The sequence below is a fragment of the Oncorhynchus nerka genome, linkage group LG3 (assembly GCF_034236695.1).
Source record: "Oncorhynchus nerka isolate Pitt River linkage group LG3, Oner_Uvic_2.0, whole genome shotgun sequence".
In the NCBI taxonomy this organism is placed as follows: Eukaryota; Metazoa; Chordata; class Actinopteri; order Salmoniformes; family Salmonidae; genus Oncorhynchus; species Oncorhynchus nerka.
Window position 1 is genome coordinate 78,271,041 of NC_088398.1, and position 9,916 is coordinate 78,280,956.

Consider the following 9,916-nt stretch of genomic DNA (forward strand, 5'->3'; position numbering starts at 1 on the left):
GTATGACATGTAGGAGGGGGAGGTGAACTACAGTATGTAATGTAGGAGGTGAACTACAGTATGACATGTAGGAGGGGAGGTGAACTACAGTATGTGACATGTAGGAGGGGGAGGTGAACTACAGTATGTGACATGTAGGAGGTGAACTACAGTATGTGACATGTAGGAAGGGGAGGTGAACTACAGTATGACATGTAGGAGGGGAGGTGAACTACAGTATGACATGTAGGAGGGGGAGGTGAACTACAGTATGACATGTAGGAGGGGGAGGTGAACTACAGTATGACATGTAGGTGAACTACAGTATGTGACATGTAGGAGGTGAACTACAGTATGTGACATGTAGGAGGGGAGGTGAACTACAGTATGACATGTAGGAGGGGGAGGTGAACTACAGTATGTGACATGTAGGAGGGGAGGTGAACTACAGTATGTGACATGTAGGAGGGGGAGGTGAACTACAGTATGTGACATGTAGGAGGGGGAGGTGAACTACAGTATGTGACATGTAGGAGGGGGAGGTGAACTACAGTATGTGACATGTAGGAGGGGGAGGTGAACTACAGTATGTGACATGTAGGAGGGGAGGTGAACTACAGTATGTGACATGTAGGAGGGGGAGGTGAACTACAGTATGTGACATGTAGGAGGGGAGGTGAACTACAGTATGTGACATGTAGGAGGGGGAGGTGAACTACAGTATGTGACATGTAGGAGGGGGAGGTGAACTACAGTATGTGACATGTAGGAGGGGGAGGTGAACTACAGTATGTGACATGTAGGAGGTGAACTACAGTATGTGACATGTAGGAGGGGGAGGTGAACTACAGTATGTGACATGTAGGAGGGGGAGGTGAACTACAGTATGTGACATGTAGGAGGGGAGGTGAACTACAGTATGTGACATGTAGGAAGGGGAGGTGAACTACAGTATGTGACATGTAGGAAGGGGAGGTGAACTACAGTATGTGACATGTAGGAGGGGAGGTGAACTACAGTATGTGACATGTAGGAGGGGTCTGCGGGGGTGGTGTGAGTGCATCTGGTGACTTACGCCATGTACTCTACAGTGAAGGTAACGGAGTTGCCTGTGGTCGTCTGGTCCCAGTCCCACGTCAGTACATACTGTGTGTTCAGGGTGAGCAGAGTCAGGTTCTGAGGTTGAGGCAGCTCTGCAAGCACTGGAACACAAAACAGGCAGACCGGGTCACTGAATAGTTCTTCACTGTTTGGTACCGTGTTGTTTACATGGTACATGATGGGAGTTGGATATTATCAACTGATTCAGCAGCAAACTTTGAAGTTAAAATAGACTAAACATTTGCATACTTTAGGCTTTGTATTTCATCACTACTTCACAGCCAACCACCAATTCACATGTCCTGTGGACAATATGAAATATACAAAAAAAGAGGAATTGATACCATATTTAAAATCTCTGAAGAACCAATAAGCAAACACAATTTTTACCTTTATTTAACTAGGCAAGTCAGTTAAGAACAAATTCTTATTTACAATGATGGCCTAGGAACAGTGGGTTAACTGCCTTGTTCAGGGGCAGAACGACAAATTTTTACCTTGTCAGCTCGGGGATTCAATCTAGCAACTTTTCGGGTTACTAGCCCAACGCTCTAACCACTAGGCTACCTGCTGGTTACTAGCCCAACGCTCTAACCACTAGGCTACCTTCTGGTTACTAGCCCAACGCTCTAACCACTAGGCTACCTGCTGGTTACTAGCCCAACGCTCTAACCACTAGGCTACCTGCTGGTTACTAGCCCAACACTCTAACCACTAGGCTACCTGCTGGTTACTAGCCCAACGCTCTAACCACTAGGCTACCTTCTGGTTACTAGCCCAACGCTCTAACCACTAGGCTACCTGCTGGTTACTAGCCCAACACTCTAACCACTAGGCTACCTGCTGGTTACTAGCCCAACGCTCTAACCACTAGGCTACCTTCTGGTTACTAGCCCAACGCTCTAACCACTAGGCTACCTGCTGGTTACTAGCCCAACACTCTAACCACTAGGCTACCTGCTGGTTACTAGCCCAACGCTCTAACCACTAGGCTACCTTCTGGTTACTAGCCCAACGCTCTAACCACTAGGCTACCTGCTGGTTACTAGCCCAACGCTCTAACCAATAGGCTACCTGCTGGTTACTAGCCCAACGCTCTAACCAATAGGCTACCTTCTGCTTCATATTGTGTGTAGATTGATGAGGAACATGTTTAATTAATCCATTTTAGAATAAGGCTGTAACGTAACAGAATGTGGTAAAGTCAAGGGGTCTGAATACTTTCTAAATGCACTGTAGGTCATTAACCAATCACAGCCCACCTTTAGGATTGGGGCAGCAGGGTAGCCTAGTGGTTAGAGTAGTAACCGAAAGGTTGCAAGTTCAAATCCGCGAGCTGACAAGGTACAAATCTGTCGTTCTGCCCTTGAACAGGAAGTTAACCCACTGTTCCTAGGCCGTCGTTGAAAATAAGAATTTGTTCTTAACTGCCTTGTAAAAGAAAAGGTTAAACAAAATAAAAATAGCACATTCAACAAGTCACCAGCAGATGGATAGAGTTTGAATCCATTTTCCCATTCACTGAGTTGGTGGTGTTCATAAACAGATTCACACAGAATTAGCAGAGCCCACTCTGGAAATTTGATGTACTTGTGGAGTATTCAAATTGGTCGGAAGCCGAAAATTCTATTACATAGAAATGGACATTATAGATCATTAACCAATCACAGCCCTCCTTTAGGATTGCACATTCAGCAAGTCACCAGCAGATGGATAGAGTTTGAATCCATTTTCCCATTCACTGTGTTGGTGGTGTTCATAAACAGAGAGAACCGACTCTGGGCATGTGATGTAGAGTATAAAAACAAAACAAAAAAAACAACATTAAAGTTAAAAGTAAGCATGGGTCTGAAGCCGAAAAAGAGAATTCCTGAGCACCGCAATGCGTTCTCCACCCATGCTCTACAAAGGATTTCCAGCACACAACGTTGATCTACTAAAGTAGCTATGTTGGTTTATTGTACTTCAAACGATGTGTAGGAAAGTTGCTTAGGATTCAAACCTTAATAAAAGAAAACAGCCAAATTCATAGTCTTAGAGGTGCTCCCACAATAATGTGTTTTGTGCTGCATAGAAGGTAATGTATTGCATTCATCCTACCCAATTCCACTACCTTTCCAAGCTTTTTTGATTTTATGAAAGCAAGCATTGCTTTTATACTTACAACACTATTAGGCATGATTGAGTGAGCCGTTTTGTCTTGTAGCAATGTTGTCCCTGTCTGCATTTCTTTGTTAAACCTTTACTTTAACAATATATTCATTGAAAAAAATGAATAGATTTTAAAACATCTTCTTTGGTCAGTAGGTATATAACATACAGCCGGTCTGTATTCCTGGTTTCTGTAACAGTTAGTTTACCTGTGTAATATTGACATAAACTTGTTTTTCCAACATGGTCCTGTTTTATCAATTGCTTTACTGAACAATAGCCAGTTCATTACCTCTGTCAAATTACTATGTAGCTTAAAGTTGTGGATACATCTCCTGATATGCCAGGGTAGCCTAGTGGTTAGGGCGTTGGACTAGTAACCGGAAGGTTGCAGGTTCAAACCCCCGAGCTCACAAGGTACAAATCTGTTGTTCTGCCCCTGAATAGGCAGTTAACCTACTGTTCCTAGGCCATCATTGAAAATAAGAATTTGTTCTTAACTGACTTGCCTAGTAAAATAAAAAATAATAACAATAAAAAAAATTGCTGCTGCCAAAGCATTAGCTACTCTTCCTAGGGTCCATAAAAATTAAGGCAATTATATACCAATTTAAAACATTACAATACATTCACAGATTTCACAACACACTGTGTGCCCTCAGGCCCCTACTCCACCACTACCACATATCTACAGTACTAAATCCATGTGTATGTTATCGTGTGTGTGTGTCTATGCCAAATGTTGGTGTTGCTTCACAGTCCCCGCTGTTTCATAAGGTGTTTTTTATCTGTTTTTTAAATGTAATTTTACTGCTTGAATCAGTTACTTGATGTGGAATAGAGTTCCATGTAGTCATGACTCTGTGTAGAACTGTGGAATAGAGTTCCATGTAGTCATGACTCTATGTAGAACTGTGGAATAGAGTTCCATGTAGTCATGACTCTGTGTAGAACTGTGGAATAGAGTTCCATGTAGTCATGACTCTATGTAGAACTGTGGAATAGAGTTCCATGTAGTCATGACTCTGTGTAGAACTGTGGAATAGAGTTCCATGTAGTCATGACTCTATGTAGAACTGTGGAATAGAGTTCCATGTAGTCATGACTCTGTGTAGAACTGTGGAATAGAGTTCCATGTAGTCATGACTCTATGTAGAACTGTGGAATAGAGTTCCATGTAGTCATGACTCTGTGTAGAACTGTGGAATAGAGTTCCATGTAGTCATGACTCTGTGTAGAACTGTGGAATAGAGTTCCATGTAGTCATGACTCTGTGTAGAACTGTGGAATAGAGTTCCATGTAGTCATGACTCTATGTAGAACTGTGGAATAGAGTTCCATGTAGTCATGACTCTATGTAGTACTGTGGAATAGAGTTCCATGTAGTCATGACTCTATGTAGAACTGTGGAATAGAGTTCCATGTAGTCATGACTCTATGTAGTACTGTGGAATAGAGTTCCATGTAGTCATGACTCTATGTAGTACTGTGGAATAGAGTTCCATGTAGTCATGACTCTATGTAGAACTGTGGAATAGAGTTCCATGTAGTCATGACTCTATGTAGTACTGTGGAATAGAGTTCCATGTAGTCATGACTCTATGTAGAACTGTGGAATAGAGTTCCATGTAGTCATGACTCTATGTAGTACTGTGGAATAGAGTTCCATGTAGTCATGACTCTATGTAGAACTGTGGAATAGAGTTCCATGTAGTCATGACTCTGTGTAGAACTGTGGAATAGAGTTCCATGTAGTCATGACTCTGTGTAGAACTGTGGAATAGAGTTCCATGTAGTCATGACTCTGTGTAGAACTGTGGAATAGAGTTCCATGTAGTCATGACTCTATGTAGTACTGTGGAATAGAGTTCCATGTAGTCATGACTCTGTGTAGAACTGTGGAATAGAGTTCCATGTAGTCATGGCTCTATGTAGTACTGTGGAATAGAGTTCCATGTAGTCATGACTCTGTGTAGAACTGTGGAATAGAGTTCCATGTAGTCATGACTCTGTGTAGAACTGTGGAATAGAGTTCCATGTAGTCATGGCTCTATGTAGTACTGTGGAATAGAGTTCCATGTAGTCATGGCTCTATGTAGTACTGTGGAATAGAGTTCCATGTAGTCATGACTCTGTGTAGAACTGTGGAATAGAGTTCCATGTAGTCATGACTCTATGTAGAACTGTGGAATAGAGTTCCATGTAGTCATGACTCTGTGTAGAACTGTGGAATAGAGTTCCATGTAGTCATGACTCTATGTAGAACTGTGGAATAGAGTTCCATGTAGTCATGACTCTGTGTAGAACTGTGGAATAGAGTTCCATGTAGTCATGACTCTGTGTAGAACTGTGGAATAGAGTTCCATGTAGTCATGACTCTGTGTAGAACTGTGGAATAGAGTTCCATGTAGTCATGACTCTGTGTAGAACTGTGGAATAGAGTTCCATGTAGTCATGACTCTGTGTAGAACTGTGGAATAGAGTTCCATGTAGTCATGGCTCTATGTAGAACTGTGGAATAGAGTTCCATGTAGTCATGACTCTGTGTAGAACTGTGGAATAGAGTTCCATGTAGTCATGACTCTGTGTAGAACTGTGGAATAGAGTTCCATGTAGTCATGGCTCTATGTAGTACTGTGGAATAGAGTTCCATGTAGTCATGACTCTGTGTAGAACTGTGGAATAGAGTTCCATGTAGTCATGACTCTGTGTAGAACTGTGGAATAGAGTTCCATGTAGTCATGACTCTGTGTAGAACTGTGGAATAGAGTTCCATGTAGTCATGACTCTGTGTAGAACTGTGGAATAGAGTTCCATGTAGTCATGACTCTGTGTAGAACTGTGGAATAGAGTTCCATGTAGTCATGGCTCTATGTAGTACTGTGGAATAGAGTTCCATGTAGTCATGACTCTGTGTAGAACTGTGGAATAGAGTTCCATGTAGTCATGACTCTGTGTAGAACTGTGGAATAGAGTTCCATGTAGTCATGGCTCTATGTAGTACTGTGGAATAGAGTTCCATGTAGTCATGACTCTGTGTAGAACTGTGGAATAGAGTTCCATGTAGTCATGACTCTGTGTAGAACTGTGGAATAGAGTTCCATGTAGTCATGGCTCTATGTAGTACTGTGGAATAGAGTTCCATGTAGTCATGACTCTGTGTAGAACTGTGGAATAGAGTTCCATGTAGTCATGACTCTGTGTAGAACTGTGGAATAGAGTTCCATGTAGTCATGGCTCTATGTAGTACTGTGTGCCTCCCATAGTCTGTTCTGGACTTGGGGACTGAAGAGACCTCTTGTGGCATGTCTTGTGGGCTATGCATGAGTGTCAGAGCTGTGTGCCAGTAGTTTAGACAGACAGCTCGGTGCATTCAACATGGCAATACCTCTCGATGAACAGTGTTCTCACATAGGTGTTCCTTTTGTCCAGGTGGGAAAGGGCAGTGTGATTTGAGATTGCATCATCTGTGGATCTGTTGGGGTGGTATGTGAATTGGAGTGGGTCTAGGGTTTCCTGGATGATGGTGTTGATGTAAGCCATGACCAGCCTTTCAAAGCACGTCTTGGCTACCGACGTGAGTACTACGGGTCTGTAGCCAGTTAGGCAGGTTACCTTCACTTCCTTGGGCACAGGGACAATGGTGGTCTGCTTGAAACATGTAGGTATTACAGACTCGGTCAGGGAGAGGTTGAAAATGTCAGTGTAGACACTTGCCAGTTTTATTTATTTATTTATGTTTTGGGTGGTTGGTCATTCTTGATACACACAGGAAACTGTTGAGCGTGAAAAACCTAGCTGCATTGCAGTTCTTGACACACTCAAACCAGTGCACCTGACACCTACTACCATACCCTGTTCAAAGGCATTTAAATATTTTGTCTTGCCCATTCACCCTCTGAATGGCACACACACAATACATGTCTCAATTGTCTCAAGGCTTATAAATCCATCTTTAACACGTCTCCTCCCCTTCATCTACACTGATTGAAGTGGATTTAACAAGTGACATCAATAAAGGATCATAGCTTTAATCTGGATTCACTTGGCCAGTGTGTGTCATGGAAAGAGCAGCTTCCGTTACCTACCTTATCTTCATTCTTTGTATTCTCTGAAACATTTTCTTTACGTCTATCATTTTATATTTTTTTTGTCTGCGTCTCCCTCCCTCTCTCTCTATATGTCTATATGTTCCAGTGGTGTGCCTGCCCCCAGTCTTTAGCAACGTGTCCATTGTCTCCTTCAACCTTGAGCACACTCTGACCTGACTGCCCTGTTCAGGGACTCCTGCCAACACCCACTTCACAGTTCAGAGCCTCAGGTACGCTCTTACTCTTCAGTCCCATGCTTTCCTTGTTCTATCCTTCTAGTGTAGCTGCTGAGTAAGTGCTTTCCTTTTTCAATCCTTCTCGTGTAGCTGCTGAGTAAGTGCTTTCCTTTTTCGATCCTTCTCGTGTAGCTGCTGAGTAAGTGCTTTCCTTTTTCGATCCTTCTAGTGTAGCTGCTGAGTTAAGTGCTTTCCTTTTTCGATCCTTCTCGTGTAGCTGCTGAGTAAGTGCTTTCCTTTCAGCTGGTTACGTGGTAAAGGCAAAATACTGCACAATTGCAGTGATACAATCTAGGACAGTTTAGATTTGATTGTCCTTAGCTTTATTTTCCCCTCTATATCTCACTCTCGGTTACTCTATTTCACTTTGTCTCTCGTTCCCTCCTCCAGGAAGAACTCATGTGAAGGATTGTGCCAGGTTGAAGACCAACCAGCCATATGACCTCTTTAACAAGTTCAAGGATTCCTTCTGTTACTGTCAGGCCCGTGTTCAGGCCTTCACCCTTAGCCAGAAGTCCAACTGAGTGAAACTTTAGTCTGCTCTAGTGGTGTCCGTGTCAGGCTGTGGGAACTGCCTGGTCACTGCAGGTCACTCCCCTTACATCCAGGGGCCTACAGCGCTCTCTGCCCCCCCCCCCCCCACACACACACACACACACACACACACACACACAGCTCCTCTTCAGGGAGATCACCTGCCAGATGCGTCGGACTAGTGACGGGGCTCAGGTAGGCCTTGGTCGTTCAAAATTAGGTGACTTCTAATGAGGTGCGCCAGGGACAAAATACTCAGGTGAGATTGACGTTAAAAAACATTTTTTTAAATCAATTTTAGAATGAGTCTGTAACGTAACGAAATGTGGAAAAAGTCAAGGGGTCTGAATACTTTCCGAGTGGAATATACCTAGAAAAGAAAGCAAGTTCTGAGAATGTGGTCAAACCCACTCACATTCCCTTTGAATATAACCTGGGAATGTCATTCTTTTTAATTCAGTTAAGAACAAATTCTTATTTACAATGACGGCCTACCCCGCCCAAACCTGGACGACGCTGGGCCGGCTTAGGGTATTTAGATCACATCGATAAAAGGACAGGATATCTTGTAGTTCACTGAACAGTGTCATGAACTGTATGTTAAATAACTAGGGAGAGTGAGGAGAGGTGTGGCCATGCAACTCTTGTGAATGCCACTTTTGTTAAATTCCCTACAAAAGGGATTGAACCCACATGCAGGCATTTTAATAACAGTCATTAGATACACATTTCAAGTCAACATAATATAGTAATATTTTTACCCCAGTAGGTGCTGTAATAAATGTGAAATGACTTTCTTTTGCAGTTGTTCATACTGCAATGTTCAATCCGTTCATGTTCTTTATTTTAATCCAGGCATTGTACATGATAAACAGTGTCTTTGAAGTCAAAATTTTACCCTTTTTGGTAATGTACAAAGAAATACCATTCTTAAAATTCTCCAAATGAAGACATGAGCATCGTTGGGGTGATGGTTAAGGGTTTAATAATGGACATTATAAACTGGGTGTTTCGAGCCCTGAATGCTAATTGGCCGAAAGCCATGGTATATCAGACCGTATACCACGGGCATGACAAAACATGTATTTTTACTGCTCTAATTAAGTTGGTAACCAGTTTATAATAGCAATAAGAAACCTTGGGGGCTTGTGGTATATTGCCAATATACCACGGCTAAGGCCTGTATCCAGGCTCTCCTCATTGCGTCGTGCAATAACAACAGCCCTTAGCCGTGGTATATTGACCATATACCACAAACCCCCTCAGGCCTTATTGCTTAAATATACTACAGCATCTGCATTACATGTAGCCTTCATTTCAACTACCTCTCTTTGTAGGCGCTGGGGTTGGTAAGTTGCTCTCGTTCAACAGCCTCTTGTTGTACGAAGTCACAGTATTGTGCTGGATATACTGTCGGTGCTGCTGCTGGCTGCTGTTTTACGGGGGCTACTAATCAATTGTGCTAATCAAAAAGTTATTTTGAATATAATCTTTCTGCCACCATCTCTTATGACCGAAAAGAGCTTCTGGAAATCAGGACAGCGATCACTCACCTCGTACTGGACAAGATGTTTTCTTTAACGAGTCGGACGCAAAAGATTTACTTCAGACACACGACAAGGCCCAAATCCCCATCATTCTTATGACGAAGATATCTGGGAAGTAGGTTGGGGTTTTTGTAAGGATCCGACAGCGAGTGAGTAATCTTCCTCTATCATCAGTCCTATTAGCCAACATGCAATCATTGTGTAATAAAATGGATGAGCTCCGATCAAAACTATCCTACCAACGGGACATTAAACAGTAATATCTTATGTTTCACTG

The 9,916-nt window shown here is 42.7% G+C and overlaps 2 pseudogenes; one reads left to right on the forward strand and one right to left on the reverse strand.

The window, feature by feature from the left end:
* Positions 1-6,892, reverse strand: part of LOC115117094 (interferon alpha/beta receptor 1b-like) — a 29,690-nt pseudogene extending 22,798 nt beyond the window's left edge.
* A 526-nt stretch (positions 6,893-7,418) lies between these two features.
* LOC115117092 (interferon alpha/beta receptor 2-like) lies at positions 7,419-8,323 on the forward strand (annotated as a pseudogene).
* The last annotated feature ends 1,593 nt before the right edge of the window (positions 8,324-9,916 follow it).